This window comes from Corvus kubaryi, unplaced genomic scaffold (genome assembly GCF_017639235.1).
Source record: "Corvus kubaryi isolate FWS band 111438036 unplaced genomic scaffold, C.kubaryi_AGA036_p1.0 133, whole genome shotgun sequence".
NCBI classification, from domain to species: domain Eukaryota; kingdom Metazoa; phylum Chordata; class Aves; order Passeriformes; family Corvidae; genus Corvus; species Corvus kubaryi.
Window position 1 is genome coordinate 42,385,757 of NW_024580667.1, and position 27,004 is coordinate 42,412,760.

Consider the following 27,004-nt stretch of genomic DNA (forward strand, 5'->3'; position numbering starts at 1 on the left):
ATCTGTTAGAATACAGTATTTCTTAAAATACATCAAGATCATTAATAAAACCAAAAATACATCTATGAAACACTGTACTAGGAAAACCAGGAGTTGTATGCTACTTCCTCTGAGGCTGGGTAACTCTTTTTGACTCTTATGCCATAATTTCTATCCTGTGAATCCTGATACAATTTTTGTGATTAACATATTGGAGAATGAGATCGAATCTCTAAACTGAAAAGCTGATTCAGAACTACTGAAAAGTGCTGGAAGTTTGAGATTGCGCATAAATAAACCTAGCTAAATTACAGAACAGGACTCTACTTGAAGTACCTGTGTCTATAGGCAGGAGTCGTTGTCCTGACAGAACTTTATTTAAACTTCATTGCAAAACATTCAGCTGAGCAAAGAACCACAGTAAGCACTATTTAGTACTCAATCTATATTCCAAAAGACTTCCTATGTCTTGTATTTTTTTAAAAGCACACAAACAAATACTGGCATATTATATAAGACTAGAAAAGAGCAGCTTTTTTCCTCCATTCTTCTTCATATTTCTCCTATATCTTTGATACTTCAGAACTGGTATGTTCAAAAATATTTTGCCTACAAAGTAAAATAAACTGTGAGATTTCTAAACTGCTCTCAGTGGGGGACATTTCAAGCTTCTTTTTCTTCTTATTTGGAATAAAAATAAATTTGTCAATCAAAAAACTTCCTAAGAAATTATTTTATCACAAATATTTTTGATGTAGGGAGGGGGAGGATAAGAATATTACTTGTAGAAACACATAAATATTGTAAAGATGAGAAAGGAAAGAGTTCCCAGTGTAATGCATACTTTAAAGACAGCCTGCTGCAGAGAGGATATAATAAAATAACACATTGTTTCTTCCATGTTTGTTTGGTCCATTTTTTTCACTCACTGCATATAACAAAAGTCTAGTTTCTTTTCTGCATCTATGAATTTACATAAAAATACTTTTCTCTCTTTTTTCTTTTCACTGGTCCTTCCAATTTCTTTTTTTTTTTCTTTCCAATTCTCAAACTCCTTATCCACAGCAAGAGCTGATTATAGACATTCTTATACTATTAAGTATATACATATATATATATATATATAAAACAAGAGAGAGAGTGAGAGATTTGTATGTGTGTATATATTCAGATACAATTGCACAATTGCAGAATTTTAAAAACCTTTATTAGTCTGGCAGATTTAAAGCCTTAACAGTAAGCTAAAAATCCCTAAAATAGTTTTATAGAATCATAAACATTTTCATTTATTTGTATTTTACTAGCCTAAAAGTTATCTTACAGTCTTTACTGAAGAACCTGAATCATAAACCAGGAGCATAATATTCTTCCTAATTTCAGTCTGTACCCTACACACTTTTACTCCCAATTTTAAGCTATCAAGCGCTTTCAGGATCACAATGTAAATATTCATCAGGATGAGCAAGAAGAACCTGGAGTTCATTCCTACTACTTAAGGTTTCACCTTTTAAGGATGAAATAGATTGTTTATCTCTAAGAACTAACTGAAAAAACACATTGATTTAAATGACAGAAAAATTATGATATTTATAAATCCAAATTTCTAACCAGAATTTATAAGTATTTATACCATTTACATTTATTAATTTATAGAACTGAAGAAATATTTATAACATATGTAACACAGAGGTGTAATGACCTGAGGTAGTTCCTGTGACTGGCAAAGTCTTACAATAACTGATATTAGAAAGGAAAGAAAATAAAGTAAGATTTTATGTTGCATTTTACTGGATTTGGTGTGTAAATACAAAAAGAGAAAGATAATTGCCTACAATCAAAAAAACCTGATTAAATTGTAGTTTTAATTCTGGCCACAGGAAGATTAGTATGTATTTCAGGTATCATTGCAGGAATTTGCTAAGCGATTTTGCTAAGACTGGAACATTGATCTGGGTCTTGGGGCTGGAAAGTCATGGTCAAATCTTAATGTGTCTTGAAAAAAAATCCAAGGCAACATGACATCCCATCAAATACAATGTGTAGTAAGCCATACTCACGTAAAACCTTGTAATTAGCCCACCTATGCCACTTCTGCATTTTTGATATTTTTGATGTACCTGACTTGCATGATTTGCATAGAATTTTTGACCCAGCTGGAAACATATTGTCAAAGCTGCTGCAACTTCAGTACCAACACTGACCACAAGACTTGCACCTGGACTTCCCAATGAGCATTAGTTGGGAAAAGAAATTATGTGCAACCATTGTGAAGGTAGCAGGAAAAATGGAGAAAAAAGCAACATCACTGCAGAATTTGTATAAAAGCAAAAAATAAATCATCATTACATTTCAAAATGCTGAATTTTTTGCTCAGTATAACTTACACCTTAACACTACAGAGCATATCACATAAATTAGACTATCACCTTGGATATGCACCGCTGTATATCTGGTACATTTATTTGCAAGATCATTCAGACGTTTTATGTTTTATGTTTATTAGCAGTCATCAAGCCATATCAGTCCCCCACACTAAAAGCCCCATCTTCTCTCAGTGATGTCTACTGGTCATGCAGGGAAATTTAAAGCTAGAGGGTTCACTTTCTGGAGACAACTAAAAATACTCTGAAACCTCAGAAAGCATTTCTGTTCAGACAAACCAAGGTAGAACTAAAGCAGAGTGCTCAAAAAAAAAATCAGTTAAGAAGCAAACAACTGCCTCTGCTTTTGCCTTAAAAGGTGCAAAGAGGGAAAGAGAGCGGGAGCCTACATAACGCTGTGCCCACAAGACGGAGAACTTAATTACCAAGCAGCTTTTTAAATTACCTTTAAATAATAGCAAGTAAAGTAAGAACAACAAACCTCACATACAGGAAGATATAGTTCTAAATTACTAATATTAATATAATGATGAACTGATTATTATGTTTTAAAAGCCTGATCCTGTCTTTTCGGCCTTTTGATACCCTTAGCAGGTACTTCTTTTCCTACATAGCTGTTCAGGAGCTACATCTTTAGTGGGCTTGCTTCTAGGGATGCCATTCAGCGCCTGCCTTATGCAGGAATGCAGTGTCATACACTGGCTCTTTTTGTGGTGCCAGTCATAACATTAGTCAGTGAAACAGACTGTGGGATAATTTTCCTGATGTTAAGAGAAACAGGCTTATGAAAATGTCCTGAATATATGCCATATCTCTTGATTTTTCTATTGAAACAGCAATTGTTTTACAAAATTCTTAGTATTAAGATTTTTCTTCATTACCTTAGTAGACTGTGAAAAAATAACCACCCATTCAAGTCCACTGTCATATGATTCATGCCCTAGAGAGTTCATGACTAGTGACCGTTTGTAAGCTGCCTCCAGTTGCCTTCCAGATATCCTTTGTAACCATCATCTCCTCTTTTTTAGCATTTTTGGTATGCTGCAAGGTACTGAAGTTGCTGTATCTCAGTTGGTGTACATATAATTACTCAGAAGAATGGAGGTGGGGAGAGAGAGGTAATATGGCAATGGACAAAGAGACAAATCAGAGTTGGTCACTCTCATTTGGGGAAAGGTCTGTAACCACCTTACTCTTTCTTTTGTGTATGTTTTTGTGTATGAACAGAAGCAGATTTGCAGTTCATGAAGGTCAAAGTTGCTTGCTATCTCAATCTCTCCTCATTGGAAACAAAAGAGGACACCCACCTATGCTTGTAATGACTGAGTTTTTCTAGAGAAATTACTGTGATCCAGCAGCTACTTAGATATTGTATTGTAATTTTGTTTGTATTCTCACAGGCTGGAGGAATGCGAGACTCAAAAAAACATATTTCTTAGACTTGGAGAGACTGCAGACTCCTCATTCATTCCAACTATATGAGTTGCAATTTTGTGCCATGAGAATTGCTGCCTCAATAGAGCAAGAAGTGCAAAAGTTCTAACATTAGGCTGGCTTCTCCTTTCATGAGAAGTATCCTAGAGATATTTCATTTGCCCTTTTAAGAATTCCACAGCCTGCCCTCTCTTCCAAGTAAGTTAGTCACCACTTTCCCTCTATAATAAAACTGTAATGACATGTATTTCACATCAGTGTTGTGATACTGCTTCATTTTACGAAGACACAGACTTATGCAAACACTCTCGTTACCATAAATTATGTCACCTCTGCTGTCTTCTAGATACTCTATGCATCAACATCTGTTCTATTGTCAACATTTCATTTGCAGTAGTGTCCTGTGTAGTAGTGTCCTGCAGTAGTGTCCTTCCTCCTTTAGGGACTACTTGTATTTTACTTGCATTTTACATGCATTCATTTGAGAGCTGTAGGTTGTTCTTTTCAGAGGAACAAAAGCTGTAGAGTACCCCATGAGTCAGCACAAAAGAGGCTTAACTAGGCTGCTGTTCTCTGAAATTTTTCTTGGTATTCCACAGTGAATCATCCGTACAGTCATTAAAATACTTTTCTTCTGTTTTACAGAGAAATTCATTTCAAAGAACAGTATTTTTTTTTCAGCTTTCCAGAATGTAGCCTTCTTATGCGTCATCTTTCTTTTGATGGTCTTGTCTAGACAATATGGTATAATTAAGAGTGCAAAATAAACTGAGCTTCCCCAACACAATTTTTGCAAAAACTGATGTCTGATAACTTGTACCAGTTCTAAGTAATTTTTTTAACTTCAGTATTAACCTGTTATTCTCTAAAAGTCACCTTAATTTTTTTGCAATAATTGCACATAACAGCAACTCTCTGTTTTAATGCTGCCTAAATTAATGTCCTCATTAATTTGAAATATAGCATGACATTGTTTATTTAAGCGTCCATAAAGTTCAAACTAATCCAATAAGATAGATTCTTTGTCCTAGAAAAAATTGAGTGCTATTTTAACTGCATCAAAACATTGACATGTCATTTATAACTAATATTGTTAATATAAAAGACAAGAAAGAGGAAGATTTGTGGCTAGAAAAAGCAATTCAAGATAAATGCTTGGTTATGCAATAAAAAGGTTATCTCCCTGCACACAGAGAAGTGCAGTGGTACAGGGCAGGCAAGGCAAGCCAAATAACTTAGCTGGAGAGACAAACACTGCCCTGGCCCAGAGGTGAACTGAGTTGAATTTGTGTGTCTGTGTGTCTGTCCATCTGTGCCTGATGCAACTGTGGAAGAGCAAAGATCCAGAAGCAGCACATGGATGGACTGTGTGTGAGATCCCAGTTCTGGAGGGATCCAAGATGTGCGTGTTTGTGTCTGTTTGTGTGTTAGTGCATGGGTACAAGGGCGCCTGTACCAGAAACTGGAGTGGGGCTGCAGCATGGGGGCACAGTGCACATTCCAGCAACTGGGGAGACTGGGAAGCAGGAGCAACTACTGGGCAGACCAAGTGTCTGAGCTAGAGGGATCCATGTTCCACAGTCTATATATACATATTTTCCACTAACTGGCCTTTATCCTGATGAGTGACACAGGAAAGAAATAAGAGGTTTTTTGTGCTGTGTTCATGTGAACTATCTGTGTGCCTGTCTGTGATTGGTGGGTGTGACCAGCTGTGTACTTTTGTAGGTCTGTGTTGCATATGCCTATTTCTTCTTATGTCTCTTGGGAATTCATGCTCAGCCTTCTTCCTTGTTTGATATGGGCATGTGGAGTAGAAGTAATCCTTTTTTCACTGGGCTCCTGATTTGAGAGAACCTTAGTGAAAAAAAGTAGAAATTAAGATCCCAAATAATAGAGGTTAAGTCTAGAGTTTTCATTTTTATATCTGTTTTATTTTTGGTGTTCTCAAAATGTTTCATTTCTAATTCTAAACTTTTTAGTTTGTTTTTCTTACAATTCCATTAAAGTTTGAAATTGTAATCAATGTAATTATTTTATTATTTTGTTTTATAAATTCAGAGATGTTTATTTTAAAGGAATCAAAATAGAGCTGCCAGAACAGTGTATGCAGAATACACAGCAGAAAACTATTCCAGGATAAGATGTACAGCCTTCTGTGGTGTAATATTTCACCAACTGCAAAAAGAAATTACTCAATGGCTCTCAGAAAAATGCTGTTAAATTTTCATTTTTCCACTGGATGCCTTTTTGTTTTGTTTCCTCTACAGAACTGAGAAAAATATCAGAGTTTAAGAACATCCTATGCAATGTTTTTAACACTTTTATGCACAAGACTTTTAAAAATGTAGCATAAAGATGTTTACTCTGCTAAATGAAAAAAAGGGGGGAAGGGCATTTGAGTGATGAACTCCTTGCTTACTACTTGCTTCCTGCTCACTGCCTGTCTCTGCCTTGTGCTGTTTCAAAAATCATCTGTCCAAGATAATGGCCAAATGTGCTTCAGGGGCTTTTCACTGTAGGGATCACTTCTGAGAGATATTATAACTGAGGCTGTACCAAATGTGATTCTTTGCCTGTCCCAGGCACCTTAGCATTTTCAAACAATCTTTTATAAACTCAAGTCACACTCCAGTCTTGCAGGAGGTAATCTCAGTTTTGTTGTATGAGAATTGCCACTCTCATATACTGTAAAACAATCCCTCACTACCCTAGATACTTCAAAATGAGAGAATAAAAATCCCTACTCAAGAAACTTTATTTGTGTCTTCGGTTTAGAAAGGCATTATATGGCTGTCAGCCAGGATTAAAGGCCAAGTGTGGGCATAACACTGTCCTATGATTTAAACTATGTCTGCTGTCCTATGATTTAAGCTGATTTCAGCATAAATGAGTTCTTCTGCTTTTGTTTGGCACTCATGGACAATTTCCTGGAACAAATACATTTAACAGTCCCGACCTAACTCTCCATGCTTATGAGGCTTGCACAAGATTTATCTTCCATGATGTCAGGATGGTACTGAGAGATAAGGGACAGAGAGTAAGCATGACACCTTTTGCAGGGGAAGTCTTGCTCTACAGCAGTTCATTATGCAAGAGGAACCTTACTGAGCTGCAACAATACTGTGCACAATCTATCTTCACTGAACAAACACCCCCAAGTAAAGTAACAAAAAGGATGCTACAGGTACAACTTCAGCATTTTTGCCCATAAAGGTAATGAATCTCACATATTTAGGTGTGCACCCAAATATATTTTCCATGTTGGTTAGCTACTGTGACACTCCCTGAAGCTATATGAAATACCTAGCATTCCTCATACTCTTTTATCATTAATGAACCTTACAGAGTTGTTCCCAGACTGGTTTTGCTTATGACTGTTTTTTCTTAATGAACTTTTATATTTGAATCCAACCAAAAACCTACTGAGTAGAATAATTTAATTTCTGCTGATTTAAGAGGAATATTAAAGTTCAGACAGGTATGCAATCAGGCGTTGAGGAAGTAATTTTTACTTAGGATGTTCCTCTCAGTCTGAAGCCCTCCTTCATCTTCTACTCCCTGTCTGGACCAAAATTTTTAATTGTACTATTAAGAAAAGCTGCTCTTTAATTTAGGTATTTTCCACTATGTTTGATTTTCTTTTCTTTTTCATTTATGCTTATCATTTGGAAAACAGCCAAAAAATTAGAGTAGGCTGATTAAAAAATGGGTTTTGCACTCATTATCCCAGATGGATTCAAGCCTAAAACAGATGATGTTTTATGGTATTACCCCCTATCTCACTACGGCTTACATCCAAATAATACAATTAAAAAAAAATTACAGAAATTGCAGAAGACATATTTTATCACATAGTACCCTAACAATGTAGTTTTCACTGGAAACAGAAAGATACAATCTTTAGCTACCTTTCTCTTTTTTTTTTTTTTCCCTGGGTGTTGCAATTATAGAGGACATTTTAAAAGTTATGGATGTCAAACACACCTTATATGTACTTTAACACTTTAAATTCTGTCTCCCTTCCACAATGTGATATTGGACTTAAGAATCAACCCATGCCAAGGTCAACCCAGAACACAGATACTGTGAAGAAAATTAACTCTACCTCAGACAAAGCCAATACAGGTAGGTTTTGATTAATGAGGATTCTTAATGGGGGAGGCTTAAATAATTGAGGAATATGAGACTTAAGTCAGTTTTGCCTCCTTGGTATTTCCCTACAGGCCAGAGCTGATACTCTTCGTTAAGATTCCTGATTATACTGTCTGAACAGCATGTAGCTCTTATCATGCTCTGGTTAGGGAAGTTAGGCACAAACACCTGTCATGGATAGTCCTTCTGAGCCTATATGGTTAGTTTTTGGTATGCCTTGATATGATATATAGTTATCTACCTATCTACCTGCCTAAGAATATTTAATGAAACTTGCGCAGATAACATATTTCGTGTATTTTCTGGTTGAAGAAAAAGTCATTAGTCAAAGTTTTAGAACAGTCTAAAATATATTTTTCTGAGACAGATGAAAATTATCTGAGAATATTTTGGGTTCTACAAAATATTTCACTCAATCTGAAATGTAATAATTAATTTATTTACAGATCAGGAGCAGATTTTTTTTTTAGAATTCCTGGGGACTGGGAAGCTCAGGATGCAAAGCTTTTAACAGTTCTTTCGATGAGACCATTTCAATATTTCCTCTTAATATATTTGTCCATTTCCAGTACTGAATTTGATCCAAACATGCATAGCTTCAGTTACCCTAATCTGTATTTAGAGGACAATATGCTGTTAATTTATTTGAAATCACTGTCAGTATAGACTAACCTATCAAGAGAGATCAAATCAAGATTCGATAAAGAATCAGGTATCTTTATATAATCTTCAGAAAAAAGAAACATTGAGGTTATTTATACCGAGGACTGAGAAAACTAAAAAAGATCTAAAAAAAATATTTTAACGAGAATGATTTCTATTTAACTTTCAAAGTTCAATGGATAAGCTACATAATATTTTCTCTAGATCTAATGTTGTTTTTTTCATCTGATTCCATGAATATCTGCCAAAATGCAAGTGAGGGATTTTAGATTGCAGTTACACAAATGCAATTGTGATTGACTCATTAAACATAAAACTATAATTAGTCTCATCTTAATATCTGATTGCACTTTAATATGCAGCTTGTGTAAATACCTCAACAGATCAGATTATTAAAAAGAAGTGTAGAATAACTTGATGTGTAAATGCATGAAGAGTTTTTAGAAGGCTATGAAGATCTTCACATGCGAAACTGATCATTTTTGGTGAAAAACTTTTGTGGAATAAAGCTGACTACTGAAAATTTCTGTAAAGTCAGATTATATACACAGATATAATCTCTGGTGTGTGTAGTCCTTTCAAAAAGACATAAAGTCATTACAGACTTTGATTATCTCTTCCAGGCCTTTGCTAGTTGAAAATGGGATTTCTTTTCTTAGTTAGAGACACCCAGAAAATTTAATGAGCAGTAGCCCAGGTGGGAATTTCCCCTTCCATTTTTTTCTGTGTAAATAAAACACATTTGTGCCTGCCATTTCTCTCCTGACAAGCAGTCAGTTACAGAAGTCCAGAGTAGTCAAGTAGGCAGAACGACTTGACAGATTTTCCAATGGTCCCTTACAAAGATATTTAAATCTCTACCCTCCTATATTCATATCTTTGTTGCCCAAATCCCTCTTCTGTCTTTTGCTATCCATGACATCAATACTGATGAGTTTCTTCCTAAAGTTTGGTATTATAGGATCACTGAATGGGCAAGGTTGGAAGGTACCACGGTGGGTCATCTGGTCCAACCTCCCTGCTCAAGCAGGATCATCCTAGAGCACATTGAACAGGCTTTTGTTCAGACAGTTCTTGAACACCTTGCAGGAGTGAAACTCCACAACCTCTCTGGGCAACCTGTTCCAGTATGCAGTGACTTACAAAGAGAAAAAGATCTTCCTCAGATTCAGGTGGAACTTCCTATGTATCACTTTCTGTCCACTGCCTCTTGTCCTACTGCTTGGAACCAGCAAGCAGATCTTTGCTTAATCATCTTGACACCCTTCCTTCAGATACTTTTAGACCTTGATGAGGTCCCCTCTCAGTCATCTCTACTTGAGGCTGAACAGGTCCAGCTTCCTCAGCTGGGGATCTTTCGTAGCCCTCCACTGGACCTGCTCCAGGAGCTCCATATGTCTCTGGTACTGAGGAGCCCAAAAATGAACACAGAATTCCAGATGTGGCCTCACTAAGGCTGAGTCGAGGTGCAGGATCAGCTCCCTTGATGTGCTGGCAATGTTCTTCCTAATGCAGCTCAGGATATCATTGTCCTTGAACACAAGGGCAATGCTGGCTCATGGACAGCTTGTTACCCACCAGGACCTCCAGGCCCTTCCCCACAGAGCTGCTTTCCAGCACACTGGCTCCCAACCTGTGCTGGTGCATGGGGTTATTCCTCCCCAGGTTCAGGACCCTGCATTTGCCTCTGCTGAATTTCAGACTGTTCTGTTTATCTCTCCAAATCGTTGAGGCCCTTCTGATGGGCTGCACACCTATCTGGGTATCAGCCACTCCTCCCAACTTTGTGTCATCAGTGAACTTGCTGAGAAGGCATTTAACCCCTTCATCCAAGTCAATGATGAATAAATTAAAAAATAATGGGCCCAGTATTGAACCTTGGACGACGCCAGTAGTGACAGGCCTCCAACTACACACAGGGTCCTGTGCCACTGATTACAGCCCTTGGGATCTGCTGTTTAGCCGGTTATCAGTCTACCTCACTATCCACTTATCAAGTCCACGTTTCCTGAGTTTGCCTACGAGGAAGTTGTGAGAGATAGTGTCAAAAGAATTGCTGAAGTTGAGATAGACAATACCCACCGCTCTCCCCTCATCCATCCAGGTAGTTGTTTCATTATAGAAGGCAATCAGGTTGGTCAAGAAGGATTTTCTTTAATTAAATCCACACTGACTTCTCCTGATCAGCTTCTTGACATCCTATTTATAGAGATGGCCTCCAAAATGAGGCCCTCTATCACCTTTCCAGGGATGGAGGTGAAGCTGACTTGCCGGTAGTGCCCTTTCTGAAGACCAGGGTGACATATGCTTTCTTCCTATCCTCATGTATATCTCCTAATTGCATTCCAGCACCCATGGATGAAAAAAACATTTCTGTCCTACCACCCACAGGTTTTTTTTGCTGCCTACTGACAAACTGATGTTTTCTGCATTTTTTTTCAGTTTCATGTGTTAGAATTTCCATGAGTTAGATATACACACAGAGACACATATATATGTATTTATGCATGTATATATACACACATATGAGATACTCCTTTGGCAGTCTTCAAAACAAACCTTTCATAATTTATCATTTTCTAGAAAAAAAACCCCAAACACCAAAACTTTGTTCTCTTGATAAAGATTGCAAACTTTGAATATTACTGTGGAACTGATTTTAGAGACAAATGTATGGAAATGAGATTTTTTGTGTGTGTTTGTTTTTTTATGCTGTTTGTGTGACATCCATTATTTTCCTTCTGAAGAACTGGAATTAATTTATTCATAGTGCAAGAGGCAATTGTGAATATTGTTGGCTGGTGACATATGGTGATATAGAACATTTTCAGATGAAATGAGAGGGTCAGAAATCTGATGTTCATAAATAAAAATATTACATACAGAAAGCATATCCATAGAGTAGATATTGATGAAAAATAAGCAGCAGAATACATCTGTGAGGATAATTTGAGGGGGTAAAAATAATGATTCAACATAATGGAGCAGCAATAGAAATACAATGACCAATAAAATTTTCTGAGTTGACAAACTGGAGAAAATCTTTGGGGAAGTCATAGAAAAAATAAGAGGAAAAAGAGACATTAGAAGAAAACCAAAATTACAGCAATTTGTAAACAGCTTAATCACTTGTAAGATTATCTATCTCTGGTCCTCTGCTCCTACTCACCCTTATTTAGAGCTCTCATCAACCAGCTTGATGCACCCTACTGTTTTTCTACTCATATATTAGAAACACTGCCCAATAATTCAATAACATAAAATTAACTGCTGTGTCTTTCTCATACTGTGATAACAGTGGACAAAACTCTTTCTTGTTTGAGTAGTTCTGAACATTTTCCAATCATAAAAGGCTTAAAACTTACTGAGATTAACTGCATGATCAACGTAAATGAAAATTTAATTACAAGTCAGAAATCATGACCAAGTTTTATGCAGTGGAAACTGCTGAAAAAACCAGGCACCAAATATTTGTTTAAATGTTAATGAAGTGTTTTGTTAAAAAAAGTAATATCCCAAAACCCATGACAGTAACTACTTTCTGACTTTTGGTAGGATCTTTCCCAAGGAAGAACTCTCTAGAATAGTTTTGATATGGTGCATTCTTCTTCTTATATTAATATTGATAACATTTTCACTGCAAAAAGTGAGAAAATTTCAGGAAGAAAAAGTAAGTTATAGGGGAATTTTGGTATCTTCTGATTCCATACAGAAGTTACTGAACTGCACAGGACTGACTTCTAAAACACTACATCACTCTGGAGAGATCACCATTAAGATCTTCTTGAGAGCAGGAGGTGTAAGAGGACAGCTGGTAAGAAGTGACCGGTCAGTGAAGAACCAACATGAAGGATGTTCTAGGAAACGGAAATCTGGCCAAGCCCACACATCTTCATCCCAGATTTAGCCAGAAAGTTTCATTGAATAGCATGCTTTCATACAGCCTGACCAAGAACTTCAAACTTGATCAAGGATTTCAACTTCCAGCAGGACTGAAGAATTCTGTAGTTGAGCTTCGCCCATTCCAGAAAAAATTTCTACATCATGATCATGTAATCCCAGCTGTGGTGTTGGATGACACTGTGCAGGTCCCTGGAAGTTTGAGCACTTGCAAAAGATTCAGCACAGTCCAAAAAGACTGGATATCAGTTGGCAAGTTCTTGAACTTGAAACCTTTCTAAACTTACAGAAGAAGGATCTGTGATGTTGCTGCAACCAGGTAGCTCCTCCTTACAGTTGGAGCATTCTTTCCCACTCACTGATCCCCTCCAGCCTTGTGTACTTTTTTGGTGTGCAACCTGCCACAGTTTCTTCCAGTTGTGGTCTATCCATCATAGGCAGTCATGGACTGCTTGCCAGGGTTCATAATGGAGAAGCAAAAAAGAATATTTTTACTCAGATCACGGTGCTTTTCACCGCTTGCCTTTTCCTTGACACCAAAAATCTGCCTTAAAACTCCAGCCGTAACATTACTGCTGTAAAAGCAGCAATGACAGCAATAACTGACAGCAATGCTAAGAAGAGTGGTTGAAATTCCCAGAAGAAAGTCACAGTCTTCCTGAGGCAGATGACAATTTAATAAAATCATGGAAAGATGAATGAGTAAGTATCTGTCTGGGTCACCAGGACTGTGTGTGCTTCCAGTGTCTCTGATTAGATACTCTCTGTGTATAACGGAAGGATTACTAACAAGGCTAACAATTGCAGCTGGTTATTGATTTATTTATAAAAAGGCAGAGCTTTATCTGCTGTGTGACAAGGATGGGAGCAGAGATTGAAGGTTTGTGTGCTTTACCGCTTTCCTGGGCTAGGGACGATCATCGGGAAAGCAAGGGACTGTTTTTGTAATTACATCACTCATACAGACAGCAGGAAAGAAGCCCTTTAGTCCTCCAGACAGGGCTGGGACCCACATCTTCACTGAAGTGATGAATTTGAGCACTGGTAATTTATAAGCCACATATACAGAGAGATGTTATTTTTTTTAATCAATCTGTGTTTGAAGAAATAGAATCTTAATCTAAGCATTTTACTCTGCTTAGCCAGACACTGGTGTTTCAAAGTGTACTGAATAATGGACTTTATAAGGTTGACAGAAAATAAAAAACATAAAATGAAATGAAATGAATAAAATAATAAAATAAAATAAATTTTCCTGTTAAATAATTTGTTCCGTTTCTTCCCCTCCAGTTAATATTAGTCACTGCATGTTTAAGTATAGACTAAAAATATGTTGAATGGATTTAAAAAAACATTCATTTGGATTTTTTTTTTTCATGAATTAATAAATGTATGCCACCAAGATGTCTTGCAATCAATTTAGAACTTTTGTTAAATCATTTTCTTTAGAAAAAATACAGAAAAATTATGTTACAAAGACATATATAAAATTGAATTTGATTATACAAAACCCTGTATGCTGTAATGTGCTAATTTGGTCAGAGAAAGGCAGAACAGACAGTAGAGTTTATCAAGGGAAAGATCATTTAGTCTACCAACACTTCTATTAATAGACAATTTGCTGTGCTTAAATAAGGAACAGAACCATTTTCAATTACAAATTTTTCATTTAGAACATGGACTGAAATTTGCAAATCAAGTTTCTTTAATTGCTTCTCATAGAGCAAGCTTTTCACAATATGCAGGTGCAGTACAGACAGACTGTCACTAGCTTAAATTGAATTTGTGATGTCATTCTGAGAAGGCTATGAATTTGTTCTGGAGGAGACTTACTCTACTAAATTCCCCAGTCAGAATACAAATTTAGAACAGTAATTTACAGATGACCACTTCAAGAATGAATATATATGAACAGAGTGGAAGTAATATTCTGGCATTGAATACAATTTTGTCTGATAATTGACTTTATTGTCTGTTTGAATAAAAAAGTTCAAATTCTCTTGTAAGGACAGACTAATCAATCCCATAACATTCTTGTTAATGATAATAAAACAGAATTCAAAATCTATGTCCATTAGTTAATCAGATTTATTTATCCCTTGCTGTTCTGTAAAATATTATAGATTCTCAGTGGCTATTATAATATGATAGGTAGTGTTTTTCACTGACTTCTGTAGGATGCTTTCCATCCTGCCAGGTTTGTTGTAAATCTTAAAAGGTATTGTTAAATAAGAAAAAAGAGAAAGAAGATTTTACTGTTTCTCTTTTTCTCTTCTCATTAAAGAGCTTTTATATCTATTGTGTATATTTCCACTTTTGCTGAGGGTCAATGGATATACAAAAACATATATATCCTTTTCTAACATCTTGATCATGATTGGAAAATCAATATTTTACATTTGAAAATGTGATTTTTTTTTTATATGAGGTGTAATTTTGAAAGCCTTATACACAGATATATAAAATATATCTAACCAAATATATATTTTTATTTAAAAATAGATTATTCTGTTTGTTTTCTGTCTTCCATAACCTTTGTTTTCATTTTTAGCCTATCATTTAAACAGATAATGAAAGGAAAGCAATAGAATAATGGGGAAAAAAAGCATAAAGAAAGGAAATTGTAACGAAAAATGTGCATGAGCTAAGGAAAATTAAGAGAAAGATAAATCTGCCACAGGCTATAATCAAGTGAAAAAAAGAGAGACGTGAAACAAAGGAGATGTATTCTTAGGTTTACATTCTGAGTCCTAGAAGAAGAAGAAAGGAAATCCATCGGTTTAACTGAATAGCTCTAGAACTGGTTTTGTAATCTGATGGTTAATGGAAATCAGAATCAGTTTTCGAACTATATTACTGAAAAGAAAAGATGGAAAGCGTAATGTCACTGCTCATTATTTACATAGATTGCCAGAAAACATTTTTCTTTACTTGTCACATGCCACTGTGGGAGGTGATGTTTTTTGTAATTGGAAGAGTACAACATTTATGTGGCATTTTCTGCAGTCAATGACATGGTCTCCAGTAATGTATGCTCTACTTAATCATAAAAGACTGAATAAAACTTTTAAGATTTTCAGACATTATCAGATTTTAGGTAATGTGACTTTAATGGCAACACAGTCAAAACAGCTAGGACACTTTCAACGAAAAGAGAAAATTATCTGTCCATTCTGAAATATTCCAAGACATCTGTGTTTTCCTTATCTCACTTTGTTTCTGACAAAAGCAGACAGACAGTTAAGTAGCATCTCACAATGCTGATCAGTGACTGGGTTCTTACCCACTTTGGATTTTATCAGTTTTCTATGGCTCTGTGGTACCCATATTGAGATAGGGGTGATGTTTTTCCAGAAAGAGCAGATGCAGACTCTTGCTGAGGCTTACCAAAGTGATCTAAGAAGAGCAAACACTTGCAATTTTCTTAAACAGCTGCTTGGAGATTTCCATCAGACAGTTACTGTTTTGTGACTGTGGTGAGCTGACCACAACTGGCAGGTAATCCCTGACCCAATTGCTCAATCACTCTGCCCCACTGGGATGGAAGACAGAACTGGAAGGGCAAAACTGAGAAAGTGCAAAGGTTGAGATGAAGACAGTTTAATAAAGGGGAAAAACCGTCCAGCACACCAACCCCTAACAAAAATCCCAAGTAGTGCTAATGTAATCACTCACCACCTCCCCCAAGCAGACTGATATCCAGCCAATCCCTGAACAATGGCTGTGTTGAAAAAACTCCCTTCTTGCAGTTTTTATTGCTGAGTATGATGCCATATGGTTTGGAATATCCTTTTGGTCAGTTGGGATCAGCTGTCCCATCTGTGTCCCCTCACAGTCTTTTCTCACCCCAGGCCTATTCACTGGTGGGACAGACTGGGAAACAGTAAAGGCCTTGATGTTGCATAAGCACTGCTCAACAATAGCTAAAATATTGTGTTATCAACAATGTTTTGGTGACAAATCTAAAACACAGCCCCATATGAGCCACTATGAAGATAAATCCTGACCAGCCCAGTGCAGTCATAAAATCCATACCCACAAAATGGAATACCTGAGGCCAAGGGTCAATGGTTGCACTTCTAACAAGAAGTTTACAATCAGCTAATTTAAAGCTGATCTAGTCAATAAATTTCCTCTAAAAAGGAATTTTCTGTTTGTTAAGTACACTCTTCAGGGGACTAAGCCAGCTACATTCTGACAGTTTGCGCAGTGGAGAATGTCTAACAAAAAAGTGTAACTTAAGAAATTACACATATTAAAAATCATCAAGCCATTGTAATGAAAATAGCTCAGTAAAATTATGGACAAATACATTTTGTAAAAAGAAATTAAACTCACCTTGTTTTAGGAATATCTTTTTTATTCTAATGAATTTACTTTTTCGCTATTAGTGAAAAGGGTTTCCTTTCTTCCAAGTATTTAAGCATGTATTTCTTAACAAATAAAGGGAAATATTTATCAAAAAAATAAGGTGCATAACCTTATTTTTACATCTTGTGCCTTATAAATTAATCATACACAAAAAAAATTATATTGGAAAGGACTGTATTTTCAACCCATGCTAATAATAAAGGAAAAAATAAATACTCTGGCTATTAATGCAAAAACAACATTCCCAAATTGGAAAAATCTCCTTATCCAATGATTCTTTTGTTATAAATTTATGATGTTTATTTGGGTCACATCTTTAATACATGAAGTCTATGCTGTATTAGCTTTCTAATACACAGCTTTTTCACAGATATTTTGGCATAAAATGCTAAAGTAGAACTCATCTAAAAAAATCCCAACAAAAACGTCACTCAGTGTAATTTGAAATTGGATTCTTTAACACTCTGTCCCAATGGCCATAGAATCATAGCTACATGAAAGTTGGAAAAGGCCTCTGAGATCATCAAGTCCGACCACTAACCTACTACCACCATGTTCACCACTAAACTGTGTCCCCAAATGCTGCATCCACATGGGGTTTTTTAACACTTTCAGGGATAGTGATACCACCACTTCCCTGGGAAAATTGTTCCAATGCCTGACCACCCTTTCAGTGAAGAAATTTTTCCTAATATCCAATAATATCTAAACCTCCATGGGGGCAAGTTGAGACCATCTCCTCTTGTCCTGTCAGTTGTTACCTGACAGAAGAGATGGACTCCCACCTCACTACCACCTCTTTTCAGGTAGTTATAGAGGGGGAAAAGGTCTCTCCTGAGCCTCCTTTTCTCCAGGCTAAACACCCCAAGCTCCTTCAGCCATTCCTCAAAAGACGTGTGCGCCAGACCCTCTGACAGTCCACTCAACAAACTCACATCTATCCAATTAAACAGAGGTTGTTGAGGGAACCATTCCAACTCTTTTGTTTTATACTATGCTATTTTTTCTCTGGCTAGTACTTAGTCTGTGATTGTACTTACAACTGTGGTCATATAATCTCTCAATCTTTATGTTCCGAGGCTTTGCAAAAGAATAATTTTTTACTTTCAAGACAGAAAATATTTTCCTTATTTTTCTAATAACTTGATTTAATCCTATGGAGATAGTCCAGCTCATTAGCCAGGACTAAGCATATCAATATTTCTTTTTCTAATTTACAAGTTAAAAAATAGGCACATCTGTAATTTCTTAATAAATACAGTCATTCGTCAGCAATTTTGTTGGGTTTGAGCATATTTAAATCACCTTCATATTTCTATTTTTTTAATGCCTTGCTTCAAAATCCAAAAATATATACTTACCTGCTTTTAGACTATATTTCCATCTGTTCTTTTGCGAAGAAGTTTGAAACTAAAGGTACAGATAAATGTGCTATCAAAACATCCCCATCATTTGAAGGATCTCTTTGCACTTAGGTATAATTTGGAAAAGAATTATTAATTCAATACCAAATTTCTCTACCGCCACACCCCAAAATCCATTTCTCATTCCCATGCTCTTTTTATCAGTTAGCTTTTCTCCTGTCTAGCTTTCACAAATATATAGAGCTCAAGAGTTTGACATTTATACTAAAATGTTAGCCTAAGAGTGGTAAGCTGTACTGCCTGGGTGAACACCTCTATATTTAATTTTCCAAATTTTAAATTATTTTTTTGAGCAGTAACTTCTATAATCATTGCAATCAACTTTTCTTATTTATGATTTTCAGAACATCATAATAGCTGCTGGCTATAGGCAAACTGCACATACATGGAACAAGGACTCCTGTGCTTTAAGGCAAAGGCTTTTGTCTAGTGCTCATGCAGAGCACAATACCCCAGAAGGCACATGGGAGGGAATTTGACTGCTGAAATGCAGTTTCAGAGAGTTTCCAGCTGTTGAGCTTCTGAGAACATACATTTTTGACATTCTTTCAGAAGAGACAGCATGGTCTAATGGAGACAGACAGTTCAGTCTGTCTAATGCAGGGAGAGAAGATCTGGCATCATCTCTACATTTCCATCTCCTTTTGAGATGGTACACAACAATATGCAGTACACAATAGTTCACATTCACCTACAAACATACTGAGTTATGTTCCAGCAATCCTTATGCAATGCACACGAAGTCTTAAATGCTCTCATAAGTATATGACCCTTAACAGGTATGATCAAAATGCTGTGTAATAAATAAATAAATAAATAATACCAATACCAATACCAATAATAATATAATATATATAAGATATCCTTCAGTATGAAAACTGAGCTCATTAGCATCCCCTGAGTTTCAGGAGTGATTAGTGCTTAAATTCAACACCCCGATCAACTCACAGCTTTTCCTTGATTTAGAGTATAAACAAAGAAGCTGGTTTTGGCTAGTTTACAGTAGCAAAATCAGATAGAGGGATGGGGTTAATGTGCACTTTCCAAGTATTATGAGAGGTAGGAAAATATTTGTTATAATGAAATCCATTATTCAGATGAAGATGTTCTTCAAAGAAGTGTATAATTGACCTTGGAAGTACAAGAATTTGATGAGAATGCCTGTGGTTTCAACGCAAATATAGAAAAAGTTTTCTTAGAAGTATAAACAGAGGTTTTAGAAACTGTTTGGACAATATCTGTACCTCCTTGTTGTCCTATAATATACTCTTTATTTTCATATGTGGTCTATGCTTTCTTTAGGTAGGCAATGATCTCTGTGGGGTATCAGTGTACTGTGTACAATATGTCACAGATACTAACCTTAAAAAGAGGGAAAAACTTATTTTCTTTATGATCCAAAAATTTTAAAAACTTCTATGTCTATACAGTAAATTAATTTTTTCATATAAATATTATTTGGTTTAATAAATGTAACTTTCTTTTTTGAGGGTCATCATAAGTTCCTGGACACCTCCTCCTTACTTGAAACAGGAACAGGTAATACTCTACCCTCAAAAGAAAATTTAGCTTCTGTTCCCAGTTCAGAAAGTTGTCAAAATAAATTTATATTTTTAAATTTAAGCTTCACTTTGATGTTTCCTGTACAGGTGCTACAGGAATTATGATGAAAGTCTTTTATTCTGGTGGTATTGGTACTCTTGATAGAGTGGAAAAAATAGAGTTCATAAGACACTATTTCCAAGTCCTTTGGAAGAAAGTTGGAAAAAAACAAGCAAACAAAAAAAAAATAAACAAACAAACAAACAAAAACCCAGAAAAAATCCAACTCACAGCAACAATGAAATAGACAAACAAAACACCAAAAAACAACTAAAAAGATGGATTGTTGTTTAGGATGTCAATTTTGCTTAGAAATTAAGGGCGCTTTTAACTGCAATACTTCTGATATAAGCTTCCAGAGGGTGAATATACTGAAATAAAAACCAGTCTTACCTGGGACAGCAGCTGTGGCACAGAATTTCCTTTAGATCTTTACAAGGATAAAAAAAATAATGAGACATAGTTATCAATTTCAACACTTTCAGTCAAATATCATAGATTTTTTCACAAAACAAAAATAAAAATCTAGCACACCATAGTATTAGTTACACTGATGTACTGTTCAGATTTTAATTTTAAAAGGGTTCTACAAAAAGCTGCTTCCTCATGCTAAGAAGCTACCCCTCACAATTTTCCTTTTTAGGAGGAATGAATCTCATGGTTTACACATGTGGCAATTTAACAGCAGTTAGTATTGCTGTATTTTATGTATATTTTATAGCATGAATACAGAGATAGTAATTTAACAAGATAATATAATAAAAAAGCAGTACTTGATCTTACTGTGAATATTTGAAATAGGATTTATAATTACCATTTCCTTTGGGAGATTAAAATATTAAAGCTATGCTAGTTGCACAGACTATTCTTATGACAGTACAATGCAAAAACATCTCAATGTTTATTTTATTTCCCAGCACATGTCATGTAAGATATCCAGAAGGGATGGGCAGATGCTGATGGCATCTGGCCCAAATCAGACACAGACACTACTATCAGGATGACCCATCCTGGTGTTCTCCTGCTAGCTAGAGAAAGCACACTGGATTACCCTGGCCCTGGAAGATGATTTGAAACATCTTGTATGGTCAGAGCCACAAGTTTGGGTTATTATTCTGATTTAGATTGCAGTGACCAGTTGTAAGACAGGAATGGTTAGCAGGGATCCCCAGGTATCCCCGGTCACCTGATTTGCATTATGTTGGTTTTGGCTGGGGTAGAGTTAATTTTCTTCACAGTGGCTATATAGGGCTGTTTTGGATTTGTGCTGAACACAGGGCTGATAAAACAGGGATGATTTTTTTTTATTGCTGAGCAGGGCTTACACAGAGCCAAGGCCTTTTCTGCTTTTTGTGCTGCCACGCTGGCAATGAAGTGGGGGTACATGGGAGGTTGGGAGGTGACACAGCTGGGACAGATGACTCAAAAGGGATATTCCATACCATATGACATCATGCTCAGAACATAAACTGGCATGAAAAAGGAAGATAAGCGGGATGTTTGGAGCGATGGTATTTGTCTTCCCAAGTTACCATTGCATGTGATGGGGCCCTGCTGCTTTCCTTGTCTTGGCAGCTTTTGCATTCCCTACTAAATTGTCTTTATCTCAACACTTGAGTTTTCTATCTTTAATCCTTCTATTCTCTCCTCCACCTCACTGGTGGGAGACTGAGTGAGCAGCTGTTTCATACTTGGTTACTGACTGGGGTTAAATCACACCAGTATCTTACCATTCCTTTTCCCGTTTCTCCACGTTACCTTCTATTGCTTAATATATCTCTTTCTTTGCGCTTTTCTATTCCCAAATAAACAGTCCCATTGATTCCAACTTTGCTATGTCCGTGTGTGAATTTGGTTTATCTAGTGCTGGCACCTAGACCATCCCTTCCTTATGCAGTATCACAAATAGGGTTACAGAGGCACTGCCTGCCTTGCTGCTCTCCAGAAGGTTCACAGTGCTCCCATTCAGCTGCCTGTGATGTTTGGCCATTTCTCTCAAACCTCCCCCTTCGCCACGCACTCAGTACCTTGGAGTGCTATCTGTAACTCTTGTAAACTCCTCACTCTTTTATTTATGACTTGCAGCAATTTCTTATTTTATGTCTGGCAGTTTCTCCGGTCTTGTTTAGTTGGCTTAATCTCAGGTGCGTGCTGAGTCAGTGCCTCAGATATTTGCTTTTAAACCTAGCATAAATATCCACATTCAGGCACCATGGGACAAAAACAAACAAACAAAAAAATGTGCAGAACTGTATTTTAAAATACATGAGTTTAAATTTAAAAAACATCTTTAAGTTAAACCTAACAAATATTTACAAAAGAAACTAAACTAAATAGTTGAGCAAGCAATTATTTAGCATTAATATTATTAATTATTAGAATTAATATTATGTGTGGTATTGGAATTTATTATTGATAGGAAAAATAAGTTATTCTTATTTAATAAATTTATAAGTTGGAACATTTGTATTTCTTTTAATAAGTACAGAGATTTATTTTGTCTCATTCAGCATCTACTCTGTCTTTTGACTTTCATTTTGCAAGGTAAAAATGGAGAGTCTTTTTCTTCATTTAGAACAGGCTGAGGATGAATCAAATCAGGAATGTTCCAAAGGCATACAGCTTTCATGCATTAGTCAAGTAAAATTCAAACCAGATTAAATTAATAAAATATAAATAAACAACTGTATCTTCAATTTTAAATTAAAATATTATAGGGAAGGTAGAGAAATGCTTAAGAAAAAAAAGCCCCGACGTATTTTTTACATGTTTACAGTTGAAGAAGCCATCACTGTTTTGATACAGTTTGATTCTTTTGTAGAACATTATACATACTGAGATGAGATGCGGGGGGGGGGGGGTCAGTAAAACAGGAAAAAATCTGAAAATTAAGAATTATTTATGTTCTGTGGGACTGGAACTGTAAAGGTCTTAGACACTGTTTTACTGGAATGTTACAAATCTAAAATCATTAGTGTTAATAAATTGGTTCTGGACTGTAAGTTTTACAATAACAAGTGAAAAAAATAATCAAAATATAACACATACTTTAAATCAATTTGATTTTGGATTATATTTATATTTTTCTATCATTTTGTTCTCATTTTATTCTTCTTTTGATTGTATTTCTATTTAATTTTTATCTCTAAACCTTCCTACATACTATTCTTTTAAATAGCTGTTTTTCTTCTATCAGAATTTTAATGTTACTTTCTTTCATATACTATAATTCAATAGAAGTAAATGTTGAATTATTTTAATTACTAGTAGTTCTATATCTGTACTATATGACCTGTGTCTAACCTATTAGGAGATATCCAGCCTACTTGTCCTACTTTCTCCTTGTTCAATCCCAACAGTGCAAAATTTCATGAGGTTTGTCTTTTTTTTTTTGCTTTTTGTGGGATGGATTATTTCTTCTTACTTTTAATAAAAGAGCAAATTGTAGTACCTGAAAAATTCAGAAGTGAGGAAATTAAATTTTATGGCAAATGAGAAGTCTATTTAAGCAGATAAAAAGCCTACCAAACACTGAATGATCTATGAATTAACATTCAATTAGCTGTTGAACTATTTTCACTATTGAAAGGCCAACACAGTAAAGAAAGAGTGCTGTAGGTGGGTAATTAAAGTGCTAACTGAGACATTCCTGTAAGTATATTTAATTACCTCACTAATGTTACAGAAAATGAATGAAATTGAAATGATTAAAGTCTGAAAAAGACAAATGTCATCTATGATGTCTGAATCAAATAACTTTAGCTCAGACAATGTGTCCTTGGCAGTCATTGCAAGCTTACAATATGTATCTGAAATGCACTTTCACAGTTACTTCAGGAACATGAACTTCACAAAGGATTATATAATTTCCTAACTTTTAGTTTAAAATATTGTAATACAAACATACTTTCACACTCTAATACAAATAAATAATTAAAGGAAAATAGTTGTAAGTAGCCAACAAGACTTTCCATGAAAAATCATGAAAACCATGAAAAATGTAATGAAAATCTAAAATACTGTTTTACAATGTAAGCTTAGTACCACTGCCAGTAATGTTAACAACTCAGTTATAAAAAAACAATCACATGTTCTAGGTACTTTTATTCTCTCTGTTATAAATGAACCATAACTGTGACTGGAATCAAATTTACTTTTCCACATGGAGATTTTGATTTTTCTCAGTCTCGGTGAAGAAAGTTCATACAGCATTTAAGAAATACAGTTTCTTAAGATCAAAGCCTTAAGAAAACAAAAAAGTCTGAAGTCTGTTTTAGCCCTCTCTTCTGTGGGGTTTTCTTTGATTTGTTTAATTTGCTTGTTTTTACCTATAACAGACAAGAGAACGCTCCTCTGCTATTAGATTGCTTCCTGTACGAGTGATTAAATGACAATTATGTGTCAAAAAATGCTAATGGTTCTTTATTTCATTCATATCTAGTAATAAGTATATATTATAAAATGTTTTTTCACTTATGGATTTCGTTGTTAAAAGAGGTAGAATTTTTTCCATAATCTAAACTTAAAGAATTTGATTTTCATGTCATCTAGGACAGTGATATTAAAAGCATCCTGTTCCAGCTAACCGAGACACTCCATTACCCCCTAATCCTTCTAATCCAAAGTAACATAAAGAATATTCCCAAAATATTTTACAATAAAACCTATTTATTAATATTCAACACTGCTTCTTGTTCTTTTTTGAATCTGCTTCACATATTTTAATATATATTTCCAAGAATATGGATATGGGGCTGTAGCTTACTGCATGATATTTTTGACTAATTGTATGAACTATTGGAATTTGTGATGATGTGCTCTAAAAGATGAGGATGAAACATTGTATGGAAAGACATTCATTCATCTCTATATATAGCATAAAATGATTTTCTGTTCACAAAAAGCATAGCACAGCTGCCTAGATAAATTAGGAAAGTTGTTGGGTGGAGTGTTTTTGTGAATCATCATTCAGCAACATTGCCAAAGACCGGATATTGATGCTAATGAACCAGTAATGTGTGCAAGTGAGGTAAATTGCCTGAACTACTAATTTGCATCCTGGTTTAAATCAAAGACATCATAAATTCTTTGTATTGTCTTTCTCAATTGCATTGTTTTCTGTAAAGAATTGCTAATAGCTATTTTTTTATCAATTAATTGTTAATATAATGGATAATTTATCCTAATTGACAATTTTAAATTTTCTTTTTAAAACAAATGATTTATTTAATTTTCTGATAAAACATACTTTGGTAAAATAGAAAAAAAATCAAAACCAAAACTCCATAATTCATAATTTTACTCTGTATGCAAAGCAAAATACTTCAAGTCAATTCCCACACTGCTACAAGTAGATGTCCTCACAGTTCCAGCAAAGGTGGCCAACAGTATTCTGGGCTGCACTAGTAAAAACATCATCAGTAGGTCAAGGAAGATATCTTTCTCCTCTACCCAGCACTGCTGAGGCCACATGTGAACTGCTGGGTGCAGGCCTTGGCTCCCAGTAAAGGGAGACCTGGATATACTGCAGTGAGTCCAGCAAAGGGTCAGGAACATGATTTATGTCTTGGAGCATCTGTCATGCGAGGAGAAATTGAGAGAGTTTGTTATCACTTATCACTGTGTTTAAATATGTGGGGTGGGGAGTAACAAAAATGGAGTGAGACCCTTTGCAGTAGTGTCCAGTTAAGAGGGAATGGGAACAAACTGAAATGCAGGAAATAACACTTAAATGTGAGAAAATAATATTTTTACTATGAGGGTTACTAAGTGCTGGAGCATGTTGACCAGAGAGGTTGAGGTGGAGTATCCATTCCACCAGATACTCAATCCCTCACGTGACACAGTTTGGGGCAACTCACCCTGGCTCACTATGCTTTTAGCAGAGGGGTTGGACTAGCCAATTTTCACAGTTTCCTCCCAACTTCAATGATTTTGTCATTCTCTGAAGCCCCTCTGCACTAAAGAGAATAAACTTTCAGAGCAGAAGACTAATTTTTTTTCTATTGATTGGGTAATTTATTGTTGCAACTCTAATATAAAGTTGGAAATATGTGCATGTGAGCAGGTGTCCAAAAATCAGACCTTTAGAAAGATTTACAGAAAGTTAAAAAATGAAATATGATTCCAGTCCTTCATATCCCTTCCCATGCTTATTACCATTATTTCTGAAAGCTTTTGTTTCGTGCATCAGTGGTTCAATTAATATAATTGAGCTTCATTCACCTGAAAGGCCATTGTGAGCTAGCTTTTGAATCTAGAGTGCATTTGTCATTTGTTAGGAGTTGTAGGTACCTTCACAATGTAATTTATTCAGTCTAAATAAATACGTCTAAATTAGTGAAGATGTGCCTATCTTTTTCCATTAACAATAGAGAGACTATAAAGCCTAGGCAGTCAAAGAGTAATAGACCTGTAAGTTTTATGTGGATGATACAAAGTGAGATGAGCACAGAACAAGATATTGATACGTCAGTAAAGTGCCCTACTTAAATTTGTATGCAGATGTGGATGTACTGTCAAAGGTAAAACATCTACAAAAACCAACAATGTTTTTACTGGGAGCAGATACTCTGGGCTCAATTTAATTGTGCCAACCAGATATTCAGTATTATTTGACATACTGAGGGGATCTGAGACATCCTCAAAGAATTTTCAGGCATTTTATGTTACATACACCGTTCGATAATTCATGCCATTCTGGAGGCCAAGCATCTCACATGGAGACTCTCTGGGAGCATGTATTGCACCAGATACCTCTGTCTGCATGACTGAAATGAGTCTGTCAAAAGAATCAGAACTGTGTCACAGTATTGATGCACTTGGTTCAGAACATGCTTAAGAAGTTACTCTATCTATTTGTAAATGTATTTTAAAATACATGTATATGACTGAAATTCTGAACAAGCTATTCATCAGAAACATCCTACTCTAGGGAGGAATGGAAAACTGAAAAAAGGCCACAGTGACGTAATTTAGTGTCTTAAATGTTGGACATGAATACAACCTTTTGACACAGGATAATATCTTGAAGAACATTTAGAGAGTGTTATTAATTATTTAAATATACTATGCACCTGTCACAGAAAATATTTC